Source organism: Rhinatrema bivittatum, chromosome 1, assembly GCF_901001135.1.
Source record: "Rhinatrema bivittatum chromosome 1, aRhiBiv1.1, whole genome shotgun sequence".
Classification (NCBI taxonomy): Eukaryota; Metazoa; Chordata; class Amphibia; order Gymnophiona; family Rhinatrematidae; genus Rhinatrema; species Rhinatrema bivittatum.
In genome coordinates, this window is record NC_042615.1 from 756,094,308 (window position 1) to 756,117,761 (window position 23,454).

Here is a 23,454-nt window from a genome sequence, read left to right on the forward strand (position 1 = left end):
AGGGTGGGGATGGGAAGATGGGAAGACAGGGGGTTTGGTGGATTGCAGGTGGTGGTGAATGATGGTTATTTTTATTTTTTGCTGTGAAATGGAATTTTTTCCTATGTTGTTTGCATTGTAACCCGTTCAGGGATCTGCTGTATATGTTGTGGGAAATCAAGTTAAATAATAAATACAAATAATATGGGACGGCATTCTGCACACAAAGGGTTTTTTCCCCTTACCCATTGGGAAAGTATTTCATGGGCTCATTTAAAGGTGAATTTTAAAAGCTGGGCGTGCGCCAAAATCGGGAGATGGATGCCCATGTAGCGCATGAGTATGTCCACCTGATTTTATAAGATACCCAAATGTGCCCACAAGTCCCGATGCGTGATTATCTCACATTGGTGGAACAAAGGGGTGGAATGTGGGCGGGAGTGTTCCAGGGCGGGGCCAAGAAATGTGTGCACCTGGGTGCATGCCCATGTATATTAGAGCATAAAATTACTTCTGCTATGGAGGAGAAGTACATCTCAATGGCTTCTCTGAGGTGTTTGAAGGGTCTGAGTTAACTGATCAAGGGAGTTTGGAGGACCTAGCTGTAGACTGGGCAAACTGGTGAATGAACTGATGAAACTGGTCATGGCATGGATTTTCCCCTGTTGTAAAATTCCCTCACTTGCATGGCTCAAAGCCGACATTACGCGGCTGTGCGCACCCACTTGTAAAAGATGGACACGTACACGCACGAGGGCTATTTTACTTCATGCGCTCGTAGGTTGTGCAGGATATAAAATTGCCACATATCTGTCTGGGTGCCCATATGCACATGTATATGTGCATCCATGTGCCCGTTTGAAAGTTACCCATGACTGGGCTTCTTAGCAATATTTACCAGAAATGTCTGAACCTGCCAGTCTGAATGTCTACTTCTGCCATTTGTGTGAAAATCAAGATTCATGGGAAATGCAGTAGGTTTGCACACAGGTTTCAGGATATGACCCTTTCCTAAACTGGAAAAATAATTTTGGGTTTGACCAAAGTTTTATATAAGCACTTCTACAGTTATATAAATATGCAAGTGTCCATACCCATCTACTCCTGGAGAAACGCTTACTAACAATACAGAACCAATGATGTCTTAGGGGGTCATTTATCAAAATGCTATAAGGCATTTTCGCATGCGTTAAGGGCTTATCGCATGCGAAAAGTGCCGTTAACACATGTGATAAGCTCTTAATGCATGTGAAAACACCTTTAATGCATGCAATATCACCATAACGTATGGTATGATGCAAATCCAAAAAAGAGGAGGCGTGGGCTTACTGTGTTGCAAAGCCCTATCGCATTACTTTAATGCTGATTTTAGTGTTAAGCTGTGTGATAGCTTGCATTGTGTTCTCAAATGCTGGTTTTAGTTGTTTTGAAGCTCCTGGAGAGAGAAAGAGAGAAAGCGAAAGAGAGTCAGAGACAGACTAGCCATAATCCCCTCACCCTAGATAGGTATTTATAGCTCTATGGGAGGCCCACCTAGTAACTCAAGATGAGGTTTAGGTATTAGTGTAGGGGGTTAGGGGCCACATTGACATTCAAAGTGAGACGTATGAACAGAACAGTGCTCTCTTGTGAAGATTTGATGACTTCGGAGTGAGGAAAGATGAGATTTGTGCAATGTTCTCTCAACCAAGCTTGATGTTACCCAGGTAGAGAGTCCATCAAGCTAGGTTGAGAGAACATTGCACAAATCTCATCTTTGAGTGAGTTTCCTTACTCCAAAGGTCATCAAATCTTCACAAGAGAGCACTGTTCTGTTCGTACGTCTCACTTTGAATGTCAAAGTGGCCCCTAACCCCTACACTAACACCTAAACCTCACCTCGAGTTACTAGGTGGGCCACCCATAGAGATATAAATACCTATCTAGGGTGTTGGCACTATGGCTAGGCTCTCTCACTCTCTCCTCAGTGGCTCTGATAGCAAACATGGTCCCCCCAGTGGTTGTATGTAGGAAATACCACCCTTCTGACATGGCTCTTTTTCTATCGCATGCAGTATTTAGTGCATTTTGATAAATCCAGGCCTTAATTGGGAGTACTATTATTTTATGCATGTAAACAGTTATTCTAATGTTTTGCAAACAAAAGCAAAAAAATTTTTTTCATTTCATTTAAATGTGTTTCTTTTGCTATAGATAATCACCTGATGGACTGTTCATGGAGAATAAAACCCAGAAATCTCCAGCTACATACGTGTGTCTTATGAGTGCAGGTAGGAGTTTACAACTTTTAATTCATTTAAGTCGCCATGGTCCCTGGACAAGCTCTGATCCAGCAGATTAAGAGAGTAAAACAATTATAACCAAAACAAAATGAATCATATTATATGTACTAATTTAAAGGTTCCTTAATAGGTGTTCCATTAATTTACTAAAGTGGCTAATTTTATGCATATTTGTATGTTTTCATTTTATTGTACATCTGTTTAATGTATATATATATATATATATATATATATATATATATATATGTATATATACCAATGTTCAAGGAAAAAGAAATCAATATGGTTCTCAAAGGAGGTGGCTGCAAAAATAAAGGCAAAAATTTCAGCATTCAGGAAGTATAAATGATCCCAAAAAGAGGAACACAGGTATCAGTACCTGGTGAAAATGAGGGAGATAAGGAAAGAAATCAGAAAAGCAAAAGGTCAAGCAGAGGAAAGGATTGCCCAAGAGATAAAGAGAGGTAACAAAACATTTTTCCAATATATAAGAAAAAGAAGGAAAGCCTGAAGTAGTATAGTGAAATTGAAAGGTGACGAGGATCAATATGCTGGGACAGATAAGGAAATGGTGGAAATATTAAACAAATTTTTTAGTTCTGTGTTCACTAAAAAAGAGAAGGGCCGTTGCTGGTTGACAAGACCATAGAAGGGAATGGGCTATACATAACTCCTTTTACAGAAGAGTATGCATGGGAAGAGTTAGGAAAACTGAGTGGGCCGGATGAGGTACATCCCAGGATACTATGAGAACTCAGAGATGTCCTGGCAGATCCTCTAAATGACACTGCTGAAAGAAAGGATACTAAACTATCTAAAATCTGGTAAGTTTTTGGACCCGAGACAGCATGGATTCACCAGAAGAAGGTCCTGTCAGACAAATCTGATTGATTTTTTTGATTGGGTGACTAGAGGATTGGATCGAGGAAGAGCGCTCAATGTCATCTATTTGGATTTCAGCAAAGCTTTTGATACCGTTCTGCATAGGAGGCTTGTGAACAAAATGAGAAGTTTCGGGGTGAGCGCCAAGGTGGTGGAGTGGATTAAAAACTGGTTAATTGGTTAACTGAAAGGAGACAGTGTGTAATGGTAAATTGAACCTACTCTGAAGAGAGAGCCATGTTAAGTGGACTGCCACAGGGATTGGAATTGGGACCAGTTCTGTTCAATATCTTTGTGAGCGACATTGCGGAAGGGATAGAAGGTAAAGTTTGTCTATTTGTGGATGATACCAAGATCTAGAACAGAGTGGAAATGCCTGAAGGAGTAAAGAGAATGAAAAGGGATTTACGAGTTGTTGAAGATTTGGCAGCTGGGATTCAATGCCAAGAAGTGTAGAGTCATGCATCTGGAATGCGGTAATCCAAAAGAGTGGTATGAGATGGAGGAGAGGGGGAAGGCTGATGTGCACAGACCAAGAAAGGGATCTTGGGGTGATAGTTTCAAGTGATCTGAAGATGGTGATGCAATGTGACAAGGTGATTGCTAAAGTCAAAAGAATGCTGGGCTGCATAGAGAGAGGAATAACCAGTAAGAAAATGGAGGTGGTGATGCACTTGTACAGGACCTTGGTGGGGCCTTACCTGAAGTATTGTGTTCAGTTCTAGAGCCCTTATCTCAAAAGAGATAGAGACAGGAAGAGGCAGTCCAGAGAAGGGCTACCAAAATGATGTGGGGTCAGTATCAGAAAACCTATGAGGATAGACTGAAGGATATTAATAAGTATACCCTGGAAGAGAGGAGGCACAGTAGTGATATGATATAGACCTTCAGATACCTAAAAGGTTTTAATGATGTGCAAAAGTCAAACCTTTTCCGTTGGAAAGAAATAAGTAGAATTAGGGCTCATGAAATGAAACTCCAAGAAGGGCTCCTCAGAACCAACGTCAGAAAATATTTTTTCACAGAGAGGGTACTGGATGCCTGGAATGCCCTTCCAGAGAAGGTGGAGACAACCTTCTCTGGAAGGGCATTCCAGGCATCCAGTACCCTCTCTGGCTTTTGAAAGAATTCAAAAGTGTATGGGATAAATACTGTGGAATCCTAAAGGGTAAAGGATGGAAATGAAGAAAAGAGTGCATGGAGGAACTTGATGGTGCGGCGGTTATTACCTTTAACCAATAAGCCTTGATACCGTTGATGTAACTCTATCATTGCTTTCTGCTTCAACAGCAGGGGGAAAAGTGGAATTGGGTTCATTCAGCAACCGAGGGCCCCAATTTTTACAGTCTGGGTAATCAAGTATGGGGGTAACTTGCTGATGCATTGGTTACTAACCTTAACCGATAAGACTGATACTTTGATGTAACTCAAACATTGCTCTCTGCTTCAACGGCAAGACATAACAGGGAATTGGATTCAACAGCAATCAACAAGGGCTTGTGTGGGAAACTGACAAGCACAGGGGTAATGGAGAAGTACAGGGGTAATGGGGAATTGGATTCCAACAGCAACTAATGAAGGCCCTGACTTTAATGTCGGGGAAATAGATAAGCATGGTGTAACCTACACAGCACATCATAAGCTTACTGGGCAGACTGGATGGACCATTTGGTCATTTTCTGCCATCATTTCTATGTTTCTATATTTCTGTGTATATATATCTGAAGGAGACTATTTAACCATTTATACAGTGTTTAAAATATGGCACAAATAATATGTCCAATGCATATTCTATAGCTATGAGAGTACCACTATATATTATTTTTTTCATTTTTTTGTGGCATATTGCACTGTGTTCCACCGCATAGGCTCTTATTTACTTAAACACAGTATATAGCAAAGCATTATTTAGAACCTGGTTAATCTTCTTCAGCTTTAGAGCTTTCTGTACAATTTAAACTTTCACCAGCTCCACCCACTGCTCTATATGTCAGAGGTGGCAAAATCCATGGCTGAGAATTATTAACCTTCAATTGTAACTCAAGGAGTGTTTTTTCTCTTCTTTGGACAACTCATCCATGCAGACATTGGGCCTGATTCATCATGTTCTTTTCCCATACACAGAATGGGAAAAAAAAGACCTAGAAGCCAATACTCAAAGAACACTGAGCACCTGACTTAGGCGCTTCAGTTTTAGATGCTTATATTTCCATTGTACCTGAAGACTGGAGGATAGCAAATGTAACCCCAATATTTAAAAAGGGCTCCAGGGGCGATCCGGGAAACTACAGACCGGTTAGCCTGACTTCAGTGCCAGGAAAAATAGTGGAAAGTGTTCTAAACATCAAAATCACAAAACATATAGAAAGACATGGTTTAATGGAACAAAGTCAGCATGGCTTTACCCAGGGCAAGTCTTGCCTCACAAATCTGCTTCACTTTTTTGAAGGAGTTAATAAACATGTGGATAAAGGTGAACCGGTAGATATAGTATACTTGGATTTTCAGAAGGCGTTTGACAAAGTTCCTCATGAGAGGCTTCTAGGAAAAGTAAAAAGTCATGGGATAGGTGGCGATGTCCTTTCGTGGATTGCAAACTGGCTAAAAGACAGGAAACAGAGAGTAGGATTAAATGGGCAATTTTCTCAGTAGAAGGGAGTGGACAGTGGAGTGCCTCAGGGATCTGTATTGGGACCCTTACTGTTCAATATATTTATAAATGATCTGGAAAGAAATACGACGAGTGAGATAATCAAATTTGCAGATGACACAAAATTGTTCAGAGTAGTTAAATCACAAGCAGATTGTGATAAATTGCAGGAAGACCTTGTGAGACTGGAAAATTGGGCATCCAAATGGCAGATGAAATTGAATGTGGATAAGTGCAAGGTGATGCATATAGGGAAAAATAACCCATGCTATAATTACACAATGTTGGGTTCCATATTAGGTGCTACAACCCAAGAAAGAGATCTAGGTGTCATAGTGGATAACACATTGAAATCGTCGGTGCAGTGTGCTGCGGCAGTCAAAAAAGCAAACAGAATGTTGGGAATTATTAGAAAAGGAATGATGAATAAAATGGAAAATGTCATAATGCCTCTGTATCGCTCCATGGTGAGACCGCACCTTGAATACTGTGTACAATTCTGGTCGCCGCATCTCAAAAAAGATATAATTGCGATGGAGAAGGTACAGAGAAGGGCTACCAAAATGATAAAGGGAATGGAACAACTCCCCTATGAGGAAAGACTAAAGAGGTTAGGACTTTTCAGCTTGGAGAAGAGACGACTGAGGGGGGATATGATAGAGGTGTTTAAAATCATGAGAGGTCTAGAACGGGTAGATGTGAATTGGTTATTTACTCTTTCGGATAGTAGAAAGACTAGGGGGCACTTCATGAAGTTAGCATGGGGCACATTTAAAACTAATCGGAGAAAGTTCTTTTTTACTCAATGCACAATTAAACTCTGGAATTTGTTGCCAGAGAATGTGGTTCGTGCAGTTAGTATAGCTGTGTTTAAAAAAGGATTGGATAAGTTCTTGGAGGAAAAGTCCATTACCTGCTATTAAGTTCACTTAGAGAAAAGCCACTGCCATTAGCAATGGTTACATGGAATAGACTTAGTTTTTGGGTACTTGCCAGGTTCTTATGGCCTGGATTGGCCACTGTTGGAAACAGGATGCTGGGCTTGATGGACCCTTGGTCTGACCCAGTATGGCATTTTCTTATGTTCTTATGTTCTTATAAAGATTTTAGCTGAATTTAGTTTTAGGATTAAAATTTGTAAAACCTAGGTAGCTAAAATGGAGGCACCTAAATGTAGGTAGGCCTATTTATTCATCTACATTCATAGATGTACACCTAGAGTTGGAAATCAGTGCTGAGTGCTTAACTTACTTCCCCTGGCCTGACTCGTCCTACATTTTAGGTACATAAATTTAGGGGCTCAGCTAGGGAAACATTTTTATTTTGGCAGATCTAGGCATCTAACTCCTTAAATTAGGTGCCTAGGATCCTTTGAATATATACCACTTGGTGAATGAGGCCCATAATCCTCAGCTGTAAGCCATAAATTTCAAAATTGCTGTCTCAACACATACAACCATTTTTTTTTTTTTTAGATCCGTTCCATTTCCCATAATACAAAGTCTTTCAGACAATTGATAAAAATTGTCAATATATCTTTGGAAGAAGGTCATATGCCTAACTTACTGAAAAAAGCTGTATTTCACCCTTTAAAAAAATAAGGCCTTATCTATGGATGATATTACAAACTATAAACCTATAACTAATTTGCTATAATTAAACAATATTATGAAAAATAGGTGCTATGGTAGTTACAGGATTATCTTGAAGAGCATGATATTCTTGATCTTCCTCAATATGGATTCACACACTCTGTGCTTTGTCGTGGGGCAGCATGTAGCCAGCAACTCTGGCACATGGTACTCTGTCCTCGCTGTGAAGAGGGATTCTACCCACAGGCACAGCGCTTGGGTTCCTAGGTGTGCCACCATCCGCAGGATGGGTACTGCAAGAGTACCACAGGACTAATCTAGGATTGCGTTCCTGGTTGGATCCTGAGGGGAGAAGACATCAGGAGAGTGGTTCAGGAGTCCTCTGTTACAGTTTTGGCTGCAGTGCAACCGCCTCACCACCAGGGGTCCCTCTAGTGCTGGCTCTCCTGACAGGCCCAGGCCATCTCCCCTGTCCACTCTATGTTCTGGGTTGGCCCTTATAACCCTGCCTGACAGTTCCCTCGGTGCTTCGGCATCGAGCTCACCTGGGCTCCCTGCTCTAGCCCTGCGCGGCCTTCGGGCCTTTCCTTGCCTTGCCCTGCGCGGCCTTCGGGCCTTTCCTTGCCTTGCCCTGCGTGGCCTTCGGGCCTTCTCCCTCGCTTTTCTTACCTGGCCTACGGGCCTTCTGACCTGCCTGCTCTGCTTATAGTGTGTGGCCTACGGGCCTTCTGTGTATGTGTGGCCTACGGGCCTTCTGACCTGCTTGCCCTGACTACGGTGTGTGGCCTACGGGCCTTCTGTGTGTATGTGTGTGGCCTACGGGCCTTCTGACCTGCCTTGCCCCGCTTATGGTGTGTGGCCTACGGGCCTTCTGTGTGTATGTGTGTGGCCTACGGGCCTTCTGACCTGCCTTGCCCCGCTTATGGTGTGTGGCCTACGGGCCTTCTGTGTGTATGTGTGTGGCCTACGGGCCTTCTGACCTGCCTTGCCCCGCTTATGGTGTGTGGCCTACGGGCCTTCTGTGTGTATGTGTGTGGCCTACGGGCCTTCTGACCTGCCTTGCCCCGCTTATGGTGTGTGGCCTACGGGCCTTCTGTGTGTGTGTGGCCTATGGGCCTTCTGACCTGCCTTGCCCCGCTATTGGTGTGTGGCCTACGGGCCTTCTGTGTGTGTGTGTGTGGCCTACGGGCCTTCTGACCTGCCTTGCCCTGCTTACTGTGCCCTGACCCAGCCTGGACCCAGACACTGCTGACTGCCGCCTGCCCTGACCCAGCCTGTACTTAGACACTGCTACTGCTGCCTGCCCTGACCCAACCTGTACTTAGACACTGCTACTTGCCGCCTGCCCTAACCCAGCCTGAACCCAGACTCTGATACTTGCTGCCTGCCCTGACCCAGCCTGGAACCTGACACTGTTTCTAGCTTCCTGTCTCTCTCCACCTGGAGCCACCCTGCTGGGTGGTGTTCACGACTCCTGACCGGAGCCCAAGCGTAACATCCTCTTCTCCCTCCACAGAGAAATGTGTCTTTCAATCTCTCCCATGTCCAAAGCCCCTTTTTTGTGGGCCTGAGACTCCATCCCTGGCAAGTTTTTCTCTGAACCGGGGCCTTGATTCTTTGAATCAGTGTGTCTCTTTGGAGGCCAGGGCTGGGGAACAACAGCGGCGGTCATTGGACCATTTTCGCTGGGTCCCCTCCGTGGATTATGGTGGCGACCTCCCTCATCTGAGACTGGCAGCCTGTGGGGGGTTGGTCGCTTCAGCACCTCAGCGATCAGTGATTGTGCCTCATCTCTCCTCTGGGGAGTTGAAATGTCTTTTGGGATCGGAATATCCCGATCCTTGTGCTCTCTCTCCCCTCTGGAAGTGGAGATTCAACAGAGTTTCAGGGTAAACCTTATTGGTTCCCCCCTGCATGTCTGATTGTGTATCCCTTTGAGGGGTGTCCCTTGTTTCTCCATTCCTGGAGAAGGCATGGCACTGCTCTGGCCTGCATCAGCCCCGAGAGCCAGTCAAGGAAAGCGCTCTCTCTTGGTCGCCCTATGTCGCAACAGGTCTATTCATGAGGGAACCTGTCCAATATTGCTCCCCGGTGAACCCCCAGGGTTTCCCCTGTTCAGGAGTCACTTTGATACCTGCTGGACTCTGTGGGCATCTTTTCTTAGGTACCACTATCACCAGTAAGGAGAGTTCTAGTCCATCAAAGAAGTGAGCATGCCTTTCACACTTTTGCCATGTCTGTGGCTAAGCGGGTTGGGGGCTGAGTGACCCTGCAACACAGAGGCACTGCTCGTGATAACATGCAAGCTATTCTTCCCCTTTTCGGGATCACCCTGTCTGCGGACAGAGGAGTCTTGTGTCATGCAGCGATGGTCTATTGCTGGACCACGTGCTTCCTTGGAGGGAAGTATATGCACTCATGGCTCGGGTAGTGTATCTCAGCCGGGTTAGTGGCAATCTGTTCTGAAATCGCCCTGGGCCTGCCCTGGTATCCTTTGGGTTTCCAGGCCGGTAATGAAATCCTGTTCTCCCAGGGTTTGGTTATGCGACTCCCTGGCTTCCCGTCTCCTAATGCAGTTTTTAGGATTTCTCCCCTGGGTCATTTACTCTCAGTCTTCGCTGTTCCTAGCAGCTGAGGGCTTCATCTCGGAGGGTAGCTCCCTGCTGGTTTCGACAGTGACTTGTTCGCTTGGGGTTGATAGACAACCTGGCAACTTGTGCTTGCCCCGGTAGTCCACCGGTCTGCCTCCTTGTGTTCTTCACTCCTTCCGTCTTCTGGTGGTTTGTCAGGGGGAGGGGAGGACAAGCTAAGGCACTCATGATATATCTTCTATATATCTGCCGGGAAGGATACACCACATTTTTTGCCATGTTCTGGCAACACTGCCTTTAGCTTTTATCATTTCTCTAGGTTGCCCAAAGGGCCTTCCTGCTTCCCATGCTATCCTGTGTCAGGATAGATGAACCTGTTCTTCACAGGTACTCTTCGATGAGCTTCAGGCCTATCTCAACTCCCTGCTGGGGAGTTTTGGGCTACAGGTCTGTTTCAGGAATCGCCCCTCATCCCTGAAAATCCTTGCACTGTCCTGCGCAGTCAGCTAGATCTGTTGCTTTGGCACACAGTGTCTGTCCCAGGCCCTGCCATGGCTTGCTGCTTGTTCTCCAAGCGTTGCTTGGGGTTTCTCTGCCCATTATGACTACCAGCCATACTTGGGCATTCTTCTGCAGAAACATTCGATCCTTGGGATGTCAGTGGACCACTGTTTCTTCTGGTGGGCTCTCGGGCTTCAGTTGTTTTTCGGTTGTCTTAATACCGAAGGAAGCTGTGCGGTCTTTGTCCAAGAGTCTTTCTCTTATCTGCATATCTGGGTTCTTCCTATATCCAGGAAATTCTATACCTTCTGTTTTCAGGGTTTACTTTCAAGAACCCTGTTTGTTCTGTTTTCCATGATGCAAAGTTTGCTTCTACTTGCACTCGCATCACTCCTCTGCTTTAGGCACCGCTGCTGCGCATGAGGGTTTGTATCTCAGTCTCTCTATGGCTTTTCTTTGTAGAACCCAACTCTTCGCCAGCCTTGCTCAGACAGCCTATAGCTATGGATTCACCCATGTGTGAAGATTACCATCCTGCTTCTCCTAGGAGAAAGCACAGTTGCTTACCTGTAACAGGTGTTCTCCTAGGACAACAGGATGTTAATACTCACGAAACCCTCCCACCTCCCCTGGGAGCTGTTTTCTCCATGTATTAGCTCTATCATGGACTGAGGGACTCTGCCTAGGGGGCAGGGTGATGACTACAGCTTCACATGCTCAGTAGGGTATGTTTGAGAGTTCTAGAATTTTTTAGATCAAAGTTCTGTGTCGGGCTTCATCTGATGCTGTCACCCATGTGTGAGGACTAACATCCTGTTGTCCTAGGAGAACACCTGTTACAGGTAAGCAACACTGCTTTATGCCCTGTCCCTGATAAGGCACAGTTGTGCCCCTCCAGTCCAGTTGGTCACCTGTCTTCCCTACCCCATCCATTAGCCCTGGTGACTACCTGCAAGATATTACTCCTTATCTGTGACAATCTATTTTGTCTTCATGGAGAGTAAATCAAATTCTTATTAACAATAATCAAGTTATACTTGATTTGTACATTTTTCCCATGGGGTAAAAGTGATTGAAACGAGGACTCTCTACAGGTCTTCAGTGGCAAACAATGGACTTGCCTTCCCTTGCAGTACCAGTCATCTTCAGTATCTTGCAGGTGCTTAAACCTGTGAATGTTGGAGAAATAGCAATCGCTTCTGAGAAGGCAGGAAATATACAGGTTCTTAATCATAATAGCCATGGCTTGATAATGTCACATTATTAAAAATGATTGATCATGTGGAAAGTTGCCTCCTGCTCACTCAGCCACAAGAGGTAATGTTTACTGCAGAGGACACCGAAGCTGAATTGTAAATTCATTTATTTAGTGCAGGGTATTGCATAAAGTGAAACAAGTAAGGCCTGCAGAATGAAAACTAAATATTAAGCTCAGCACTGTTAAAGTCTTCAGGAATTCCGTTAGTAATGTGGATATCCTGCTCTATTGTCATTAAGTTAAGATGACCGGATAGCTCCATGTTATAAGGGTTGAGATCGGCCAGACCTGGTTTGGCCCCACTGAATGAACAGAGTTGTAGTCCTATTTTTCTTGAGAAACTGGTGTTGCAATCCATACATGCCATGAGGCTAAAACTAGAATTGGCTTAGCCTGTCTTATAATAAACGGATTGGAATGGATTTTCCTCCATGTATCTATAAAATTACCCTGCTCCACTGAGCATTTTTCTAATTTGTTCACCTCTACAAATCATATCGTTTTTTAAATGTCATCTATGATACAAGTGACTACCAACAAAGCATAAATTTGCTATAGAGTATCACATAAGCATTGAATTAGGTAGTAATGCTAATTAAAACAAAAAAGCACCAGATAGTTCTTATGGATGGTTATAGAAACCTTTAAATAAGAAAAGTATGGTATTAGGGATGGACTATGAAATACCAGGATCACTAAATGCTAAGAGAAGCTATAAAAGTAGCTAGCACAATGATAATGAACAAATGTAATTATCCTTATTGAGAGTGGTTAAATGTATCTTCCGTGCAGAACACAAAGGTACATTTTTTGAATACGACAAATAGCTTCTTTTTAGAGCAACTGGTCCTGGAAACCACAAGACCTAAAACAATTCCTGAATTAGTCCGAAGCAGCATGCAGGCTGGTTCAAGAGATAATCGTAGATGAACTACTCTGTAACGATGACCAGAAGAAAATATACCACAATAATATTTAACCATAAAAAAAAACCAGAAATGCACAATGAGGAAGCTAGATTCCAAGAAATTAAAAGGAATAAACATGTGGGTGAAATGCTTCTAGAAAGAATACCATCCTTTTAAATGTGCCTACTAGATGATCAGACTAAATCCCACAAACCAAAAAACAAAGCCTTTCAAACATAAGGCTGTATGGTTTAATATCAGAGTAAAGGAGACATAAAGATATCATTCTAAAAGAAATATCATGCCCAAATTAGCAGAATAGAAAGGTATGAAAACTCTGCAAAATTACATAGTAACTTAGTAAATGATGGCAGATCAAGCCCAAAATAACCCATGCAGTTTGCCCAAGAAGGTGTTTAGGGTTGTAACCATCACTCTGTTCAGATTACTCCCCCCCCCCCCCCCCCCCCCCGGGTCTTCCGTTTAAGGGTATAACGGCTGCTCTGTGCGCATGAAACTTGAATAAGCTTGTTTTCTTAAAGAAATAACAGCTAGTAATATATCTCTTTTCATAAATGCATTAGAAGTAGAAAAACTGCCAGAGAGTCAGTGCGGCCACTGAATAAAAAGGAAATGAAAGCCATAGCAGAGGAGGATATAGAAAGAAGGGGAAGACTTCCAAACCAAAGTTATTCTTTTCGCAGGATAAATCGGACAAATCAACTGAAACTGAGGCGAGAGGAGATATTTTAGAACAAACTGATAAATTGAATAGTAGCAAATATCCAGGACCATATGACATGCATCTATGAGTTCTAAAAGCAAACAACAACAGTACTCGGTCTGTATTTTACTAGAAATTACTGTTATCAAAAGAAACTTCATCAAACAAATGAACTGTACTACTGCAAACCTCAAATAAAGCTTGGTCAAGCACAAATGTTTAAAAACTAGCACATACTATTCTTTGTATTTAATTAAATCTTGCATGCAGATAAAAGCTTCTCAGTTAAAGCAAAGGAAGTGTGGAAGAATATGAATATGGCATTATTATTCATATAGGTAAATCTGATAATACTGGGGGAAGAGTCAACCTGTCTCACTGATCTGTTGGAGTCCTTTGCAAATGTCAACAAGCACATTTAAAAGAGGGATATAGCTGACATAATAGATGCATTTTTGCAGGCAGCTAAGCAGAACAGAACAGTACATGTACATTTGAAAATCAAACATACGTAGCAATTGTTTTATTCCCACCCAACCTCAAGATGCCCAGTGAGAAAGGCCTCTTTTTAGCCTGGCTAAAATACATGCACTACGGAAGCCCACATGTGCGTTTAGCTGGGCAAAGGAGGGCCAATTTTCAGGCAAGTCCATTTTTCACGGTAAATTGCTGTTTGCCTGGCTTAATGAATTTGAAAATTGATCTTTTAATGTCTTGAGAGGAAGGAATACAAAGAGAATCAAGGTGGGGTCACAGAAGGCCATTTGAAGTCTTTGGGGGATAGGGGTTAGGTGACCTTTTATTTGGGGACGACCTTGCGGACAAGACCTTTCCCTTTTAGTTAAATTGTATAGTATGTTGGCCCTGCTGGGCTGCTAACATTTAACTTAGCTCCAGTCTAATGATACTGTAAATATATCAGTGTCTAATGGCCTTGATAAATTTAGGCTTTCTATGTACATAGAGTGATAAGAGCAAATGAGCTCATTATCATCATATATTGAATATTTGTTGATGCTAAATTTTAGTATTTACATGCAGGTACAAACTTAGGCCGGGATTTTCCATTCTCGCAGATAATGGTGAATCCCGGCGGTAACAGTGGGGGCAGAGGGGCGAAGTGGGGAGGCGGGCCTGCAAAAGCCAGCAGCGATCGCACCACCGCGGTGTTATCGCTGACGGCTTTCGCACCCAATAGCACCACCATGCACCAATAGCACCCAATAGCACCATGAAAAGTGGTGCTATTGGGTGTGCTACTGGCGGCGATAACGTGTCTTACCTTATCACCACCAGCGAAGATAGCACCGCGTCCACCTCCTCGCTGCCCCGACTCTTCCCAACTCCGCCCCCTTAGATTGTAAGCCCTCTAGGGATAGGGAAATTCCTACAGTACCTGAATGTAATCCACTTTGAAGCGCTGAAAAAAAAATTGCGAAAAGCGGAATATAAATCTAAATAAAATAAAAATTAAATAAATTTAGGATAGGATTTTACCTTTGCTAAATTGTTAGAGGTCTATATTCAATCCAATTAAGTTCGCCAGATAAACTTACCCTGTTAACTTATACTGGATATTCAGCAGGGCAGGTACACTGTTGAACATACCTGGCTATCTGAATGTTAGCTGGATAAGTTTATCCGGATAACTTTAGAACTGCTCTAAGGTATCCCTAAAGTCAGCCAAATAACTTAGGGGGTCATTTTCAAAAGCAATCGCAAACGATCACTAAATGGGGGCGGAGTCGGCCCTGGAAGAGGAGGAGTCAAGGAAGCACCGGGGTCAACGCTGCGGACACATCGCTGGCGGTGAAAGGTAAGGACCCTTATCACCGCCACTTTCACGCTGAATAATCTTTTATTGTGTAGTTATTCGGTGCGAAAGCCGACTGCCAGCGCACTGCAGTGGTGCAATGGCTGCCGGCTTTCACAGGCCCGCCCCCCGTTACCGCCGGATTTTCTAAGGTCTGTGACCTTAGAAAATCCAGGCCTTAATCAGATTACGCTGAATATCCCCCAACTTGCCCTGATTTGTCTGCCTACGTATTTTGCCAGCTAACAAATTAACAGGGTCATTCATCAAATCGTGTTAGGGCCTCATCGTGTGATTAAAGGGGGTCTAATTTGCAATACACGTGCAATGTTTATCCTGTTGCGCGTTTGAATGCAAATTTAATACTGAGCATGCAAAAGCTAGCTTTTTATGCAGATGAGGGACTCCTGCCGCATGTCGTGAAAATTTAATGCACACTAATGCAGGATTTGATGTCAGAAATAACGCCTTTTATTGTGCGGTAGAGTGGGAAAAAAGTTTTTATCAAGGGATAGTCGCCGTTATCACAGGTCGTGGCTATAATGGCAGCTATTATTGCGAGTGATATAACAAAGACTTTTCTCACATACACTTTCGCAGCCCTGCTGGGCCAAAAAAAATAATTCTTTTCTTACCTGCCCTGTAACTCTTCTATGTGTTGGGAGAAGTGTACTAGTAGTGGGATACTGGCTGCTTCACTGGCCCAATTACCTGATGGAAGCAGGATTTGTGCGCACACGTGTGCGTACATTTCAAATAGGGAGCACATGTAAGCGCTTTCAGCCTGTTTTGATACCATGCGCGTATATATGTACTTATGTTTTCATGGCTGCGGCCATTGTATTACCTATGTGCGTGTATGCGCGCATGGTATCAAACAGGCTGATAGCGCCTTTATGTGCTCCCTATTTGAAATGTACACGCACGTGTGCACACAAATCGCTTAGCGGGGGGAATGTCAAGGATAGCATGGGAGTTGCATGGATTTACTGAAGGCTGCAAGGGGGGAATTGAGAGGAAACAAGAATGTGAAAATGTGTGATTGTTTTTATGATTTGCCTTTGGAGTGCATAAGAGACACTGCACTCTGAAGGTTTGTGTATTTGGTAACTTTGTTTAAGAAATTTTTTACACTAAAAAGGATACGTACTGACGCCATTGCCAATTTTACCAATTTGTTCCCAATTCCCCCAGGCTAGGGATAGGGCTTGCAAATCCCTCTAGTTTATTTGTCTTCCTTTCCCCCTGTTAACACCAAGCCATAATAGCCCGAATGCTAGCCTAGAATTTTTCTTTTCAGACTTACATGCCACCCAGAGCAGTAAAAAAGTTACGAGGCAGAGGACGCCCGGCACGCACCTGTGTACTTAAGTACAAATGTGCATATCTATTGGCCTCTCTCCACGTGCCTACACCCTGCCCCTTTTTCGATACTTTCACATGTGTGCATAGCAAGTCATAACGCGCATACTTGGGTGGCTTTGAAAACGCGTTTTGCATGTACCAGCCCAACTTGTGCATGTATCTTCCAAATTGGATGCGTGACATGCTATTGCGTCACTCACCACGATACTGCATCCTGCAATGCAAAAAAATTATCGTGGGTTACGATTTTTCCTTACGCGATGTGGAATGTTAAAATTTGCCCGACGCGTCCTTTTTTTATCGAGCCCGCTGAGGCGCCATATTCCCGCGATAAATATAGCTGTCTGATGAATCTAGGTCTAAGCCGAATAAGTCAGGGGCAGTCAAATGGGCAGGAAATTCAAACCCCTGTGGTTTGTCCAGATAAGTCCCAGCTTAGCCAGACAAACCCCTTTGAATATGCACCTCTTAGTGACAAGCCCACTAAAGGCCTTTAATATGCCCACAAACTGATAACGGCTATGGTAATTTGGCCCTTAAATCTTATAATATAAGAATTTCATGGCACCCAATAAAGATATAAGGTATCAGCATAAGGAAGTTCTTTACACAACACATAATTCATTTGTGGAACTGAGTGCCACAGGATGTTGTGGAAGCAAATACTTTTCTCGAAATAGTATTCAATACTTGCTACTCTCAGAGACAGTTCACTGCGCTGGAAGGACCTTAGGTACCATTCTTATGCTCTTAAAACTTTTGTCAGTGCCAAAATGTTCTTGTTCTGCGTGAGTACAGTAATATAGTACCCACAAGGGAGCTAGTGTGGTGTACAGGGTCCCTTCAGAATGACAATCATTTGATGATGGGTATGTTTCTGTGACACGGGCAGTTCTTCCCAGATTCCCATAAAATAATTAAAACGGAACCTAGCATCAGCCGATGAGAGCAGATTTACTCTGAGCAATGGTAAAAGTACCCAGTACAACATTTTCGCTGAACTCTAGCAGATGTTTCCCATTTGCAGAATTTATAGCCTGCTATTTCTTATCTGCTCCAAAGTGACTGTCAGCAAAGCAGTGAAACTGGGACTGGCAGACTCGGGCCTCAGTTTAGTAAATGACAGTGAATCGAGGGTATAATCGCCCATGTTTCAGGAATTGTGTCTATTGCTTCGCTGCTGTGGGGTGCTGCTCCCAAAGGACGGAGGCTTCTGGAACTCAAAAAGACATCATCGAGTCAGTCCCATGAAAATATCATGCCATAGAGGCCAATGTAGGAGGTCCTTATCACTCACGGACGGTAACTTTTAAACAGGTGTGCACATTCGTTGGCCCGCACCCAGGGATTTGACCATTTTATAACAAATGTGCGTATACGCACACGTTATAAAACAGCCTGAACACGCGCACGTGCGCTCGCAGTTTTAAGTGGATGCGCGCCTATGCCGCTTCTACTGCATAAGTGGGGCAATTTTAAAAGATGCGCACACCGACGCCATTACCAGTTTTAACCAGTTCGTTCAGGTAAGGAATAGGACTTCCAAACTCCCCCCCAATTTAATACCCTCCTTTCTCCCCTGTTAGCTCCCAACCCTTGAAACCCCGCCAGTCTACCTGACTTTATTCTTTGACTTGCACGTCATCCATTGCAGAAGTAACGTTACATTGCAGGGGACCCCGGTGGGCGCCTGAGCGTGTACGTATTTACGCACTAATTTCAGTGAGAAAGCCAGGAACGCCCGTGCCCTGCTCAGACCACACCCTACCCCTTTTTTGTGCACATAGCACCTTCTCGGGCAGCTTTTCAAATCCACTTGGTGCACGCTGACCCCAACTTGTGCGCATATCTCCTGGTTTTGGCGCGCGCCCGGCTTTTAAAATTCACCTTTTACCAAATGCTTCCTGGTCCTCATGTGTCTGATAAAGACGCTGATTCTGAGGGCTTTTTTATTATTATTATTACAAGTTCTGTACAGCTTTTTCTGTACTTTCTGTTCTCTTATGTCTTTTGCAATCTTCGGCTTCCCAAATGACTGCATTTCATAGACTTTGACGAGCCACAGTATAAAGGCAGTGTTTACCCAGAAAGATATGTGGAGTCGTGCTCCTTTTTGGAACACTGTTACTCAAGTGATATTCTTCTGCTATTTATTCCTCACATCTTGACCTCTGCAAATGAAATAATAGCTTTCTCATATAACCATTAGAAATACAAGATCCTCATTCCAGTCATCATGCCCCTTCAGTTTCTAATATAGCAGTAAGGCAAGCAAAAGCAGAGAATGCATTTCTGTAGTTACACTGGTCCTCTAAAAAAGCCTTGCTTTACAACCAGTCTTGGTAATGAAAACAAAGTTCTCTTATCCAAACTATTTTTAGAAATATAAAGATTCAGATGTACTGACTGAGTATTTTTCCCACAGACATAAAATGGGGGGGAAAACACCTTAAATACATCCAGCCTATAATGTGCATCCATTATTGCCAAGTTCACAACTTATATTTGTTCTACCTACTTTGAAGGAATGAGAAGCTGATCTTGATGAGATTTGAACCTGTGAGCGCCAGGCTAGCAAGAGTTTCAGCATGCAGATTTATGTCCTGAATACCATAGGGCAGGAACAGACAACTCTGCTACTCGGGAGCCACAGACAGGCCTGGTTTTCAGGATATCCACAATGAATATACAAGAGATAGATGTACATACAATGAAGGCAGTGCATGCTAATCTATCTCTTGCATATTCATTGTGGATATCCTGAAAACCTGGTCTTTGAGGACTGGAGTTGGCTTAGGACTCTAAAGAATAACTGAAACCAAATGATACTAAGATACAATAATCAAAGGCCATCAGCAGGGTTTAGCAGTGGAATTTAAATATTTTATTTAATAGCATTTTTTTTTTCACATTAGAAACGCCATGATGGGCCATATTAATGCCCGTCGAGCCCAGCATCTTGTCTAAGACAATGGCCAGTTCAGGTCAAAAGTACTCAGCCAGATCCCAAAAAGTTACTCACCCCCAAGGATAGCAATGACTTTCCCTAGTCTACCTGGCTAATAATATTTTGTGGAGTTTTCCTCCAGGAACTTGTCCAAACCTCCAAACAGATTCCACAGCTTGATTGGGCATTGGGTCCCCTTATTTTGATATTATTTGAAAGAGTAAATAGCCATCCTTTTTTGTATCCATTCCACCCTACTAATAATTTTATAAACTTCTATCATGTTCCCTCTCAACTGTCTCTCTTCCAAGCTGAAGACCCCTAACCTACATAGACTTTCATACGGGAGCCATCCCCCCCTATCATTTTGTTGCCCTTCTCTACGGTCTTAGTCTTTTAAAAATTGTATTAGTTTCATGGTGGAACTAAATAATGATAGTAAGACTACAAGCTTAAGTTACCACAATGTACCAGTGTTATCATTTTAGGGCTGATGTGTACCATAAGCCAGTCAGACCAGTTATTTTCAAATTTGAATTTTATCTGGGGCAGTTAACAATTAACGTACTTTCATTAAAACCATTGTAAAGAATTACAATTACAATTCTGTCTTGACTGGTTAAAGGAGTGGAGAAAAATCTTCTAACTTTACTTTTTTTTCCCTCATAGGTACCTAATGTTAGGTAACCATTTCCCTCACACAGGAGTTTATCTCGCTGTAGCATATGGACACAGTTATCTACAGATACACTGTCAAACATTCTGCTTCCATGACACATTCTCCTGGCCTGGGGATGTATTCATAAACACAGTACAACTTTTTCTGTCTCCCTCACCTCAGAATTTGATGCTATCCTACAGCATCTGCCAATCAGGTTATAATCAATAGAATGAAATTTCTCTAGATGTTTCCCTACCACATACCTGATGCTTTCTTTTGCTTTATGTGGCTATACTTCCACTCTGTTTAGAATCCTTAGATTGCTCATAACCTTGGTTAGATAAAGATGTTCCTGCTTAGCTTCCAGATCCTCTCCAGGTTCAGCCTAATGTCCTGACCTGGTCTTTCTTTTCCCCCTAGCAGAGCTCGGTTTTAGACAGCTTCTCATCCCAATTATTTTGCTTTCAGAGAATTTGCTGGATTTCAGTACTTTACATAAACATGCTCACTTCATCAAGATTCAGTGAAATTCACAAAATAAATGTGCCAAGATTTGGAGACTATTAGCAAGCTTGCACTAAAATAAATCAACTGGCAAAGCAAAACAAGCAGCAGCTGGCATGCAATGTCTGTCCACTGACATCTGTATTGAATTCATTGACTATCCTGCTTATAACCCACCTGCAACTGTCACACAGCTTGCTCGCTGTCTCCATTCTATGTGTTTCTTCACAGATTTCCTTAAGAAATCACATCTGAAAAATCAACTTTAATCTTCAGCCCTAGATGCTTGCTCTCCTATTATCTCTAATACAACATTTCCCCTGAATTGATGTTTTCTTGTCATTCTTATTGGCTTCTGTGTGTTTCTTTTTCAATTACTGAAGTGTGCAGGCTTACTATATTGTGTTGTCATCTTTTATTGTTACTGCAGCGAATTCTGAGAGATAAATTTCTATTGAAGATGCCACTGCAAATTACATTTTGTTGTAATACAGTGGAATTATCTCTTTACATTCTCCAAGTACTGTAATTGCTTTACATAGCATTCTATTGTTATAGGCCAGAATTTCTTAAACCAGTATCTTTATTTTATCTGTATTTTTTAAATTTTTTATTTCTACCTTCTACCCAATAATCCTCACAAAAGCCCCTATGCCTAACTGAAAATTTTTTTTTCTAGTAGAACTCAACCAAATGATCCATCACTAGAATTTGGTGATTCCTAGCCTTTGCTCATATGTACCTATATTGCTTTCATTTTATTCTGTAATTATTAGTTTTCTGTACATCACACAACAGAATCATATTGATACATTATACAAAAAGCACAGGCATATCATTTTGACTGAGAGCTTTCCTTAGGTTAACATATTACTACACCATTTAGGATTTGATTTTCATAGTGAATTATGTGCATACAACCCTGTTTTATGAACGAAAGTGGCCTTTTTGAAAATCAACTAGGATTGTAAAATCAACTAGGACTTGTAAAAGTATGTACAAAACACAATTTTGCATGTACTTGTACCTACACTCTTAGCAGGCATTTCAGGGGCGGAGTTGGGGCAGGAAAAGCATTTGCATGCATATCTTCAATTTTTGAAAGTCTGCGCATCTGTTTAAGAACATAAGAACATAAGAACATAAGGTACATCTGCTTGGAGCAGGTATAAGTTTGTGCACGTATGCCCACATGTATACCTGGCAAACCTGTAAATTTTCAAAGTGGATTTATGGACATAAGTCTGTTTTGGAAATTCAAATCAAAGTCTGCGGGTGAACTGTACCCAACAACTTTAGCCCTATGAGGGCTGTTTAAAAATAATCCTCTTCATGCCGACAGTTAAAGGCATTTACATTTCTTGCAAACAAAAATAAAAATAACCTAATAACTATTATATAACATCAAAGTTTACACAAGCTGAGAAAGATTTCTAATTGTGGGGGAATATAGTTATTCCAGGTCAGATTAGTTTGAATCATTGCAAAAATCACCAGTCATCTGCAGGAGAGTTGAATAACATCCAATAATCGTGTTATTCCAAATGTTAAATGTTTTCATTTTTGGGATTACATAAGAACATAAGAACATAAGAAATTGCCATGCTGGGTCAGACCAAGGGTCCATCAAGCCCAGCATCCTGTTTCCAACAGAGGGCAAACCAGACTACAAGAACCTGGCAATTACCCAAACACTAAGAAGATCCCATGCTACTGATGCAATTTATAGCAGTGGCTATTGCCTAAGTAAAATTGATTAATAGCCATTAACGGACTTCTCCAAGAACTTATCCAAATCTTTTTTGAACCCAGCTACATTAACTGCACTAACCATGAAAGTGCCTCCTGACCCCCACAAGACTTGCCAAAAGTCCCTGGGGGTCCAGCGGGGGTCCAGGAGCAATCTCGTCGTCTTCCAGTAATCAAAATGGTGCCCATATTATGTCACAGGGGCTACTGGTGCCATTGGTCAGCCCCTGTCACATGGTAGGAGCACAAGATGGCGCCGATGGCCATGTAACAGGGGCTGACCAATGGCACCGGTAGCCCCTGTGACATAGTAATTCAGAGGCTAACGGCGCCATTCTGAGTGAGGCAGGCATGCCGGGCACGGAGGGACAAATCGCTCTCGGGACCCCGCTGGACCACTAGGGATGTTAGTAAGTCTTGGGGAGGGATCGGGATGGTGGTGCGGGGGGTTGTATTATAATTAATTGTAATGCTTGGGGTGGTTTTTAATTTAAAAAAATAAAATGTGCCCCTCTCCCCGTACAAACCCGAAAAATGGATTTTCCCCGAAGTTCGAGGAAAATCCGTTTCGGGGAAAATCCCCGACCCACGACGGGGAAAATCCCCGACCCACGACGAATTAGGCAATTTTGTTGAAATTGCCTAATTTGTGATAAACAAACCACATTTGGTAAAGAAGAAACTGCGCTTCCTACTATCATTCCCAGCTACCCTTCATTTTCAATGGGAAGGACAGCAACAAAAGTTTGATATAGCGACTGCTGCAAAATGCTTTCTGAACGGCCATGACCAGATGTGGGTAGCAACTTAAGGAGAAGTAACACAGGGAAAGCTGACAGCCGTTGTTCCTGTGCAGAAGAGAGGAAAGTATCATTGTTCCTACTCTATATTTCGGCTATCACATCAAGTACCATGAAGTTCCCATTTATTGGGTTGTTAAGCTAGCAGCAGTTTGTTTATTAAGATCCTGTTCTTACACAAGATCGCCGTAAGGCTTTCTTAACTATGAAAAAAGAAGTGGATAGTGGAGCCTCATTCCTTTTACATT

At 42.7% G+C, this 23,454-nt stretch overlaps 1 protein-coding gene across 2 annotated transcripts in view; it reads left to right on the top strand.

Annotated features, from left to right (window-relative positions):
• Positions 1-23,454, top strand: part of PRLR (prolactin receptor) — a 610,827-nt gene that overhangs the window by 429,071 nt on the left and 158,302 nt on the right. For both annotated transcript variants that reach the window (XM_029578943.1, XM_029578952.1), the window contains one exon: positions 2,173-2,249. The gene's annotated coding sequence lies outside the window, so the exon portion shown is untranslated. The remainder of the gene's footprint in view (positions 1-2,172; positions 2,250-23,454) is intronic.